This window comes from Pholis gunnellus (assembly GCF_910591455.1).
Source record: "Pholis gunnellus genome assembly, chromosome: 12".
NCBI lineage: Eukaryota > Metazoa > Chordata > Actinopteri > Perciformes > Pholidae > Pholis > Pholis gunnellus.
Window position 1 is genome coordinate 24,316,097 of NC_136539.1, and position 12,759 is coordinate 24,328,855.

Genomic DNA, 12,759 nt, shown 5'->3' on the forward strand with positions numbered 1-12,759 from the left:
TGCTCTGAATATTTTGGGGTTTTGACAAAACAAGACATTTAAAACGTTAATATCTCAGCGAGGGTTTAGGTTTTAATTAAAGAAAGAAATAAAAAACTCTCATAACCTCCTTGAATATGCTGAGTGGCTTTGAGCTGAATATTTAGCCCAAAAGCTTCCTCCCCTCCCCCGCTCCTTGTGTTTCCCTCTCGGTGTCAGTAACAGTGATTTATTCGAGGGCTTGGTGGAACACGGTTGGTGCCAATAGGTGGATGTGGGTACACCCCCCCCCCCCCCCCCCCCCCCCCACGCCTCCAGTGATTGATCAACACCAACACAACGCAGAGCTCAGGGCCATAAAGAGGAAACACACAATTAGAGGGAGTGTTTTGTTTCTGCAGACAAAAGCTTTATTGTGGCGATGAATAGAGACCCGGGGCTTTATTTTGAAAAGCTTGTGCCAACGTAAACAGCCTGGATGGATCCTCGTTCCTCCACACGTGGAACCTGCTGTAGTGTGTTTACTGGACGAGGCTCTGAGAAGCTGCTCATGATGAAGGAGAAGAATCCTCTAAAACAGTGGTCCCCAAACTACGGCCCGCGGGCCGGATGCGGCCCGCCTCCACATTTGGTCCGGCCCCCTGAACAATACCAGAGACGCATTATGATTTTTTTTCAGTCTGCACAATTAATCGAATTTTAATTGCTATCACGATTTTGGCTGCCACGATTAAATGAGCATGATCGTCTGCGATATTGACGTTTAAAATACGTGCTCAGCTACATATCAAATCAAACGCTTCCTGAATCAGCCAACCACCAGGGGGCGAACGAGATGAGAGCTGTCATGCGCGCACCCTGTAGAAGTAGAAGAGTAGAAGAAGAAGAAGAAGAAGCAGCGAGACGGGAGCTTGAAGGACGAGTACTTGTGCTTAATTTATTAAGGCATGTCATGTCTGTCACTACATGGTCGCGCGTTTTCAATTCCCCTGCTCTCTGTATCGCGCACGGCGGTGTTCCGCCCCGATCCGCGCGCACGATGCAACAGTCGCTCACCTGCCCCCCCCCCCCCCCCCCCCCCATAATCGTACGGCCCTAGGTCAAACGATATGTTCAGTGATGTGGCCCTCACAGGAAGAAGTTTGGGGACCCCTGCTCTAAAAGGTTCCTTCTGTGTGATGATTATGACGTCTGGAGATCATACGTTGATCTTTATATCACAAGATGAAGACATTTCTAATGTTAATACACGTCAAAATGAAAACAATGTGTTTCAGTCAACGAATTCTTCTTGATGTTAAACAAAAACTAAACAAGTAGACGACGATTTCATACCTGGAATTAATTTATCAGAGTTATTTATATATATGTGTACATATATATTTATGTATATATTTATGTATATATATATCTGTATATGTAAATATATGTATGTGTATATATATGTATCTGTACATGTATATATACAGATTTATATATACATGTGTATATATGTACACACATATATATGTGTACATATATATTTATGTATATATATATCTGTATATGTAAATATATGTATGTGTATATATATGTATCTGTACATGTATATATACAGATTTATATATACATGTGTATATATGTACACACATATATATGTGTACATATATATTTATGTATATATATATCTGTATATGTAAATATATGTATGTGTATATACACATGTATATATACATGTGTATATATGTACACACATATATATGTGTACATATATAATTGTACATATATGTGTATATATATGTATGTGTACATATATACAGTATGTATACATATATATATATTTGTGTATATTTCATATATATATGATTATATCTTCACTTTGTTATGAAGGGAAATCTTTGATTGGTTGATAAAAATAAATATTCTTCAGAATCTTAAAATGAAAATGAGCTCATGAGGTGATGAAGATGAAGATGAATCAGACTGTGAAGCTCAGAGACTTTTATTCACTCATTTGCATAACAGACGAGTTCCTCGATGAGAGAAAACAAGGAAGTCAAACACAGATTACCAGCTCACCTGCTGTTCAGGTGTCGTCTCAGTGATCCTGATAAACGAGGTCTTCAACTATTCATCTTCATCTTCATCACTTTGTCTTCACTTTACAGACGAGCTGCTCTCAGTGTCCTCAGAACAACATTTAACTGCTTTAATACACACACACACACACACATGTGTAAAAGTCTATTTCAACAACAACAACACTGATATTTGTAAACAGTCTAGTCCAGTCTGGTCTGGTCTAGTCTGGTCTGGTCTAGTCTAGTCTGGTCTGGTCTGGTCTGGTCCGGTCCGGTCCGGTCCGGTCTGGTCTGCTCTCTCATAAAAAAGAGAGTTTTTATAATTACAACTTAAAACACACACACACACACACACACACACAGCGTCACTCTCGCCTTGTGAGTAAGTGCTTAGTGGAGAGAAAGAGAAAAGGAACAGATAATAGTAATCTATATATCGTATATATATATGTATATATATGTATATATATATACATATATATATGTATATATATGTATATATATATACATATATATACATATATATACATATATATATCATATATATATATATATATATATGTATATATATATATATATATATATACATATATATATCATATATATACATATATATATCATATATATATATATGATATATATATGTATATATATATATGATATATATATGATATATATATATATATATCATATATATATATATATCATATATATATATATATGTGTATATATATATACACTGAGTCCTGAGGAGACACAGCTGCTCCTCCTCTGAGGAGACCAGACTCTGTTTTTACTTTAAGAGGACGAAGCTCTCTGAGGTTTAAGAGGATTAACAGCTCCTTCATCACTACACACTCAGCCTCCTCCTCCTTCTTCCTCCTCTTCCTCTTCTCCTCCTTTCCTGTGTTCCCTCTTTCCTTCTCTTCCCGTTGTGCTCCTGTTTTCTCTCACCTCCCTTCCTGGTTATTCACCTCCTCTCTCCTTCTTTCCTCTTTTCCTCCTCACCTCCTCTCTCCTCCTTTCCTTCTCACCTCCTCTCCTTCTCTCTTCCTGACTACCCCTCTCCTCCTCTGTCTCTCTCTTCCTCTATCCTCTTACCTCTCCTCTTCTCCTCCTCTCTCCTCTTCTCCTCCTCCTCCTCCTCCTCCTCCTCCTCCTCCTCTCCTCCTCCATGTCGCCCCCCCCCCGTCCTTTACATCTATATGAATCACTCTCCTGCAGTAGAGGAGGCGGTGATCGATGGCGTGTTGCCGTGGCCGTGGCTGTGCCGTGAGTTACCGTAGTGATTACCGGCAGAGACTCGCTGGTCACTTCATCACCGTGAGCGGTGAGGAGGGAGGAGGGAGAGGAGGGAGACGAAGGAGAGGGAAGAAAAACACAATTGGAGTAGAGTTCAGGAGGACAGCAGAGAGACTTTTACTGTGGCGGGACGGAGGGGTGGCGGCGTCAGAGGAGAGGAGATCTGATTGGACGAGAGACATCGTGTAGCAAACAGGAAGAGGAAGATAATCTGATGCCTCGACTGTTCTATGGTGAAAACAGAAGATTTAATATTGTGTTCATGCTAGTGTGTTTCTGTACGTCTGCTCTGGTTTCTGCTCTGAGATGTTTAAAGGAGATGAACTCATGACTTCTGGTGACGAGTCGTTCTCTTGAATACGATGTTGAACACACTGACTGTAAGTCTCTTTGGATAAAAGCATCTGCTAAATGACTGTAATGTGATGTAATTTACCTTCAAAATTCATATTAATTTGTTAACTTTTGCTGAAATCACAACTGCCATTAGCCGCTAGCTTAGCATAGCTAGCAGCTAATTCGCTATCTAGCCTGCAACCGTTAGCGGAAAAACAAATTTGTATGATATAAAAACACATTTCTATAATATAAAAACACATTTCTATAATATAAAAACACATTTCTATAATATAAAAACAAATTTGTATGATATAAAAACACATTTCTATAATATAAAAACACATTTCTATAATATAAAAACACATTTCTATAATATAAAAACACATTTGTATAGTATAACAACTAGTGCTGGGCAACGATTACAATTTTTAATCGCATGGATTTTTTGCGATTAATCAAATACTTTGTTGGCATCTTATTCTGAAAAACGGATGTTCGTCTGAAGAAACCGGATGTTGTCTCACGTTAATCTTTCCGCTAACTTTCTTAGCTCATTCTTGAGGCTCATACATAACGTCACAACTGGAGTGATGTGATCCTCTTCCTTGGTCTCAGTGAGGACTCGAGCTGCAGCGTTCTGATTGACTTGTTCCAGAGACCTGTAAACACACGTTACAGGAGTCCAGTCTACTGAAGATTAATGCATGGACGAGTGCTTCCTCTAGTCCTTGATGTGGTCTTCAGGTGATAGGAGGCTGATGTTGTAATAGTCTTGATATGCTGTTCAGGTTGAGGTCTGAATCCAGAACTACTCCTAGATCTCTGGCTTGGTTTGTGGTTTTTAACGTCAGTGATTGGCACCAAAAACAATGACTTCTGTTTGATCTTTGTTTAATTGAAGAACGTTCTGGCTCATCCAGTTGTTGATGTGTTCAGTGCATTTACCCAGCCCTCGTATGGGATTATAGTCCTCTGTGATAGAGTTGTGTAGATGTGTGTGTCGTCTGCATAGTTATGATAACACACTTGTTCTCCATAATGTGAGCCGGTGGAAGCATGTAGACGTGGAACAGAAGAGGCCCCAGTGTGGAACCTTGGGGAACACCACATGTCCTTCAGTCAGCTCTGATGTGATGTCTGCAGACACAAAGTGTTCTCAGTCCTTCAAATAGGATTCAAACCAGTTGAGTGCTGTGAGAGTCCCACCCAGATGTTCAGTCTCTCTAGCAGTAAGTCCTGGTCCACCGTGTGGACTGCAGCACTGAGATCCAGTAAGACTGAGATTCATTGTGTTTCAGTGGATGTCGTTGAAAACCTGAACAAGAGCAGTTTCAGTGCTGTGGTGTCCAAAGCCTGACTGAAGACATCAGAACTGTTATTTACGGCCAAGAAGTTGTTCGGCTGTTGAAAAAAGCGCTTTCTTGTTTGATATTGTTTGATACTTTTCATTGTTAAAGTCTAAACATCCTTCTTCAGCAGTGGTTTAATAACTGCCGTCTGTAGGACTTGTGGGAAGACACCTGAGAGAAGAGATGTGTTTACAATCTGTAAAAGATCACAGGTCATGCAGTTTGAAGTATTTTTGAAAAAGTGTGTTGGTAGAACATCCAAGCAGCAGGAGGACGACTTCAGATGTTGTATAATGTCTTCTAGTCTTCTGAGGTCGATTGAATGAAATTGTGTCATGATATGTGAACGGATGTTATTCAGAGATGACATCACATCCTGTGGTTGGTGTGGAGGACTGACTGCTCGTCTGATTTTCTGAATTATAAAAACACATTTGTATATTATCTACATGTAGGGTGCAGTGACAGGCTCGATGGTTGTGGGTCATTTCAGCTGGAAGACTCAAACATTGACCTCCATCCTTCGTCTCTGAGTCTCTGAGTCTCATCCTGTGGTCGGTGATTTCATGTCTGCTGCTGCTGCTGCTGCTGCTGCTGCCATCCAGCTCAGGGAAAATGTGACAACCCCCCCCCCCCCCCCCCTCCATAAAGTCTGAGCAAAAACAGGTCGATGCCGAGCAGCTTGCAGGCCTATTAAGATGGAAAGTCTCTGTGTGTGTGTGTGTGTGTGTGTGTGTGTGTGTGTGTGTGTGTGTGTGTGTGACAGAGAGAGAGAACAGAGCTGAACACAAAGAGAGGCAGAAGTATTAATACAACACTGTAGAAATACTGCACTACAAGTACAAAAACCTGCATTATGCACAGTAGTATTGTCAGTTCCATGCAGTAAAAGTACATGTTGTGCAGTAAAAGTACAATAGTATTGTCAGCTCCTTGCAGTAAAAGTACATGTTTTGAAGTAAACGTACAATAGTATTTTCATCTCTGTGAAGTACAAGTACTCATAGAGCAGTACAAGTACTCATAGAGCAGAACAAGTACTCATAGAGCAGAACAAGTACTCATAGAGCAGTACAAGTACTCATAGAGCAGTACAAGTACTCATAGAGCAGTATAATTACTCATAGAGCAGTACAAGTACTCATAGAGCAGTATAATTACTCATAGAGCAGTACAAGTACTCATAGAGCAGTATAATTACTCATAGAGCAGTACAAGTACTCATAGAGCAGTATAATTACTCATAGAGCAGTACAAGTACTCATAGAGCAGTATAATTACTCATAGAGCAGTACAAGTACTCATAGAGCAGTATAATTACTCATAGAGCAGTACAAGTACTCATAGAGCAGAACAAGTACTCATAGAGCAGAACAAGTACTCATAGAGCAGTACAAGTACTCATAGAGCAGTACAAGTACTCATAGAGCAGTATAATTACTCATAGAGCAGTACAAGTACTCATAGAGCAGTATAATTACTCATAGAGCAGTACAAGTACTCATAGAGCAGTATAATTACTCATAGAGCAGTACAAGTACTCATAGAGCAGTATAATTACTCATAGAGCAGTACAAGTACTCATAGAGCAGTATAATTACTCATAGAGCAGTACAAGTACTCATAGAGCAGTATAATTACTCATAGGATCCTCTGAACATGAATTAAATCTTCTATTACTGTGAAATAAAGACAGAAAATGTCTCCAAATGTAATCTAAAATAAATAAATATAATTAACACATAATGATATTTAACATGTACAGATCATTTCTATAAAGGATGTTTGAACAGGAAGACGTTTCTTCTTGTCTGCTGAATAATTTAAACCATGTGGTTCAACCTTCATTTGTCCTCCCCTCCCCCCTCTGTGAAGACACCTGGTCCTCTCACAGTCTGGTCTCTAGTCTCTGGTATCTGGTCTCTGGTCTCTGGTCTCTTGGTATCTGGTCTCTAGTCTCTGGCATCTGGTCTCTGGTCTCTGGTCTCTAGTCTCTAGTCTCTGGTATCTAGTATCTGGTATCTGGTCTCTTGGTATCTGGTCTCTAGTCTCTGGCATCTGGTCTCTTGGTCTCTGGTATCTGGTCTCTAGTCTCTAGTCTCTGGTATCTAGTCTCTGGTTTCTGGTATCTGGTCTCTGGTCTCTTGGTATCTGGTCTCTAGTCTCTGGTATCTAGTCTCTGGTTTCTGGTATCTGGTATCTGGTCTCTTGGTATCTGGTCTCTAGTCTCTAGTCTCTGGTATCTAGTCTCTGGTATCTAGTCTCTGGTTTCTGTTATCTGGTATCTGGTATCTGGTCTCTGGTCTCTTGGTATCTGGTCTCTAGTTTCTAGTCTCTGGTATCTAGTATCTGGTATCTGGTCTCTTGGTATCTGGTCTCTAGTCTCTAGTCTCTGGTATCTAGTCTCTGTTATCTGGTCCCTGGTCTCTGGTCTCTGGTCTTCAGCTTTGTCCTCCAGCGTGTTGAAGTGTCTCGCCTCTGGACAAAAGTCTCTGGTGGACAACGTTCATGAGTTGGTGCTAAAAGTATTAGACACAAATAAAATATCAAACTAGTTGCTGATTGTTTTCTTTTTCTCTGCATCATTTTTTCCTCTTTAGTCCCGACTCATAAATCATAAAAGCGTTGACAGTAAACACGTGTCTGTTTATGTCAAACACAAAGATGAACGGATGCTTTGACTCAGACGCTCATGAATATCAGCTTGTTATTCAGACGGTAAGCTCATCTCAAAGCCTTTCCTTTTTTATGGTAAACCGATGCTCTTCCTCCTCCTCTTCCTCCTCCTCTTCCTCATCCTCTTCCTCTTTGATCGAGTCACAATCAAATCTCTGCACAAACATCCAGATACATCACATCCACAATGTGACAATAGAGTGTATCTGCATGTAGGAAGAAGCAAAGCAGGTTTCTCTGAGCTGAAGGCTTTATCCCCCCCGGTCTTTAATTGCTGTCGTGAATCAGATGAGAAGTTGCTGCTCTTTGAGTAAACGCTTCTACGCAACAGTGCTTCCATTAACAATCACCAGAGATGCGTCGCTGAAAGCCTCGATGTGTGTGTTCCTGTACTACTATCTTTGTGGGGACCATGTCTTTAACCTGCAGAGTGAGGACACTTTTCTTTCCGCTTCAGGCGGTGGTGGATGATTCAATACCTTAAAGAAATTAGTCCACTGGAAGTTAAAATAAAGTCTGTATATAAGAAGTGGACGTATTTGTCGTGATGTAACCAATTGGTTTGTGGACCAATGTTTTTTGTTTTTTTGCAACCAGTGAACAGGAAGTGACCATATATGGACTGAGGAGGAGTGACGTAGAGACGCCGTATACGTCTCTGGTAGAGACCTGTCAATCACTGTGTAGCCCCGCCCCTAAAGCATCCCCTGCTTTATGGTCTGTGTGACTCTAAATGGACCATCATTTACTAAATGAACACTAAATGAATACTTTAGAATCCAACTAGTGTACAGTACTTGAGTAAATGTATTTAGTTACTTCCCACCGCTGCTCCCTTGTGTTTTCTACGTGTTGATGTTTTTGTGTATCTATGAGGACATTAATATGTATGAGTGTGTGTGTGTGTGTGTGTATGAGTGTGTGTGTTTGTGTGTGCATTGAGCTGAAGCTTAATCCCAGAATATCTTCGGTTGTTTGTGTCAACGCAGCAGCTGAATAAACTTTATTGTTTCTGTATTCAGAGAGAAAAGTGTTTCGGCGGTGATAAGAAAGTAAAGCCCCCCCCCACTTCCCCCTGCTGTGACTCCTCTTCCTCTCCAGCTGTTCTTCAATAATAAAAACATCATTATGATGAAGACGTAATCTGTTTTTCTTTCTCCTCGTCGCTGTTAATTCGTCGCCGCTTTTGTTGGAGCTGCAGCTCTTCTGCCACGTCAGCAGAATGAACGTTAACCCTTTCACATCCATCTGCTCCTTTATGTCCCCTGAAGAGGAAGGTTGTTAAAATCCTCAGTGAAGCTGAACGCATGAGGGAACATGAACCACTATATTGTTTAGACATGTGACTCAAAACCACAAAGATCCACCTCATGGTGGCGCTAGAGGAAGAATCAGTGGGGTTCATCATCTGGGCTCATGAATGTACGTTCATCCAGTAGTTGATGAGATATTTCAGTCTGGAACGAAGTTTAGAGAGGCTGTAAATGGCTGACAATGGTTGAAAATTTATGAAAATTTGCTAAAAAATTGGCTGAAAATAGCTAAAAACAGGAAACTGGATGTTGTTTGAATTGTTTTTATTTCAGTGTGTCTTTGGGGGATGGGAGGGTCCTGTATACAAACATGTACTATCAATATACTTCAGTTCATAAAGAGAATATTTAGCCTGGAACAACAAAGAAACCATGTTTTGTTTTTTCTCACTCACTGGACAGGATGGGTTGTGTTACTGTGTTCAGAGTAGTTTCTGGTCTCCGTGGTGACCCAGGTCACAACTTGTATGTCGTGCACGAATTATCCTCAATTGGTCTTTGTTGTGCACTTCTGAATTTTTGTAACTTGGCGCAATCAGAGCACATTATTTACATTTTATAAAGAAGGACAATTAGTTCTTAGATGTTTTAGAAACAGGAGGTCAACATCTACATGTGAGTAAATATTTATCAGCCAAATCAAACAGTTTACAGGATGTTCAACCTTTGTTTCTTCATAATACATTTAATACTTGACTTGTTTCTTTACAGGGTTTGTATGAAGGTAATGAATATGAGATATGAGTTTACATATTATTATAAACCCTCCTTTCTATAGTGGTTAGTTTATGGTGTTTAGATGTTACACTTGTTGTCTTTTTGATTCTTCACAGTTCATTTTGTTGGTACGTCTTCTAGTGTTATAGAGAATAAAGCCACAAACAGCACGCTGAGAGAATAAACACCTTTGTCTGCGCTCGTAGCTCGTAGCTCGTAGCCATTAGCTGATAGCGCTAGCTCAAACGTCTCCTGCTGCTGTCACCATGAGTAGAGTTTTTATTCTAAGTCCAGAAAACAAACAAAATATGTTGTCTAAAGTATCAACATCTGGTCGTTTCCGTCAAAACATATTAGCTGTTGCAGATGATTGTGTTTACGTGTTATTTATAGGAGAAACGTGTTATGATATGATGAGAGAAGAGATGTAGTGACACGGCTGTGCATTGATCTTTTATTGGACCGATAGAGAATCAATCAGACTTTTTTAAGAGTTCAGAGCTCTTTAAACACTCTGAAGGAGTCTGGAGCTCAAATTATCCCATGATGGTGAACTCCACCCAGTCTGTGTGTGTCTGTGTGTGTGTGTGAAAGCCAAAACATCTGGATTGCTCTTCAGATTTCTGGAAACAGCTCCATCCAACGAGAGTGTGAGTGTGTTCAGGTTGCTTCTTTTAAAGTTTTCAGACTAAAAGCTTTGTTTTAAGATGAAGTTTGGTCCGTTGTCTTTAGTTCTGGTCCCGTTTGTGTTCACGAGGACTTTTCTCAAACCAAGAGTCCTTCAGTCTAAAGTCACTCATTGACTGGATATCTGTCATGAAATTCAGCCTTTAGTTTGGACGTGTTAATTAGCTTGACCTCTTGACCTGATCAGTAAACTGGAGCCATGTGTACTTGTACACAGAAAACTCTCTAGAATATCTCCGTCCACACTAGAACGTAGAAACCAGTCCAAACGCTCGCTGGCCCAGTAGGTGGTGATAAAGTCAACGATACGTCAAACACCAGAGAAGAAGACTGTGAGCATGCTCAGTGAGCTTATTCTCCATGACAGTGTTAACTAATAGTAAACAATTGTAAATCTAATTATTTCTATATACTTGATTTTTGGTCACATGTTTACGGACGATGAAGCTGAGTTTCTTCTTAAAGTCACTTTAGAATATAAAGAGATGAAAACACAAGAAAATGTTGATTTGCAGTCTTTCTATATGAAATATTCAATATTCCTGTAGAGGAAGACTGAAGGTGAGTTTCCTCATGTGACAGTATCGACTAAACTCAAGACTTCTCTGGTTGTTGTTGAACCTTCTGTAGTGTGATGACGTCATGGTTCCACACTGATACAAAGTAACAGAGCTATTAAACATTCTAGTTTCAAACATATCCATTTTATTGACCTAAAACTCTGTTTGTGTGAACGAGAGGCCGAAGCGTAGAGGAAGATATTAAACATATCTGTAGACGGGGCCTGAGATGATCAATAGAAGCCGATCATATAATCAGAGAGAGATACTCTGATGGTGAAAGGACCAAACAGACGTCATGATTCTGTAAAAGTGGAATAAAGAACGCTGCTCTGGTTGCTCCAAAGACTGAAGTGCGAGGATATGTTTTATTTTAAAGATATTTTTGGGGGCAGTTGTTCCTTTATTTGACCGAGTAGGATGGAATCGGGGGATGGGCTGGAATCAAACCTGGGACGGTGACAGTTAAGATTTAATGAAAGTGATTTCCAGAAGCAGACGATGTTTGTGGTTTGGATTTTTCCCTTTTCAGCAGAGAACATAAAAGATGTTCAGCCCTCTGTTTAAACTGAACATTTGGTTTTTATTTAAATGTCATTTCATGACTTTACCTTCAACACATCAGCAGCAGGATCTCATGACACATTCATGGTATAAAAAGCCTACAAAGTAAAACCTGCTGAGGTTCCTACAGACTCAGATTCATGTGAAGTCTTCGTTGAAGACGCCCTGAGACGGACAGACAGACAGACTGATGAGCTTCATGAGCCTCTTTGTTGCTTCTGTAGGTTTCCTCCTCCTCCCTCTGCTGCATCCTGTTGTCTCGTATCATCGGCGTCGTCTGGATGTTATTTGTCACAGTGATTGTGAACATGGTGTTAAAGCAGGATTTGATTCAGTGTCTAATGTGGCAGATGTCCTCAGTGTGGAGAGACCGACGTGGTTTATGGAGCCGATCTCTTTAATCAGCTCTGTCTCTTCAAGTGACCGTAGGATGCTGTTCAGTCCTCATATCGGCTGTCTCTGAGGAGTGTCCTCGTATCGTGTCCTCGTATCGTTTCCTCGTATCGTGTCCTCGTATCGTGTCCTCGTATCTTGTCCTCGTATTGTTTCCTCGTATCGTGTCCTCGTATCGTTTCCTCGTATCGTTTCCTCGTATCGTGTCCTCGTATCTTGTCCTCGTATCGTTTCCTCGTATCGTGTCCTCGTATCGTTTCCTCGTATCGTTTCCTCGTATCGTGTCCTCGTATCTTGTCCTCGTATCGTTTCCTCGTATCGTGTCCTCGTATCGTTTCCTCGTATCGTGTCCTCGTATCTTGTCCTCGTATCGTTTCCTCGTATCGTTTCCTCGTATCGTGTCCTCGTATCTTGTCCTCGTATCGTGTCCTCGTATCTTGTCCTCGTATCGTTTCCTCGTATCGTGTCCTCGTATCTTGTCCTCGTATCGTTTCCTCGTATCGTGTCCTCGTATCATTTCCTCGTATCGTGTCCTCGTATCGTTGCCTCGTATCGTGTCCTCGTATCTTGTCCTCGTATCGTGTCCTCGTATCTTGTCCTCGTATCGTGTCCTCGTATCGTGTCCTCGTATCGTGTCCTCGTATCTTGTCCTCGTATCGTTTCCTCGTATCGTGTCCTCGTATCGTTTCCTCGTATCGTTTCCTCGTATCGTGTCCTCGTATCTTGTCCTCGTATCGTTTCCTCGTATCGTGTCCTCGTATCGTTTCCTCGTATCGTGTCCTCGTATCTTGTCCTCGTATCGTTTCCTCATATCGTTTCC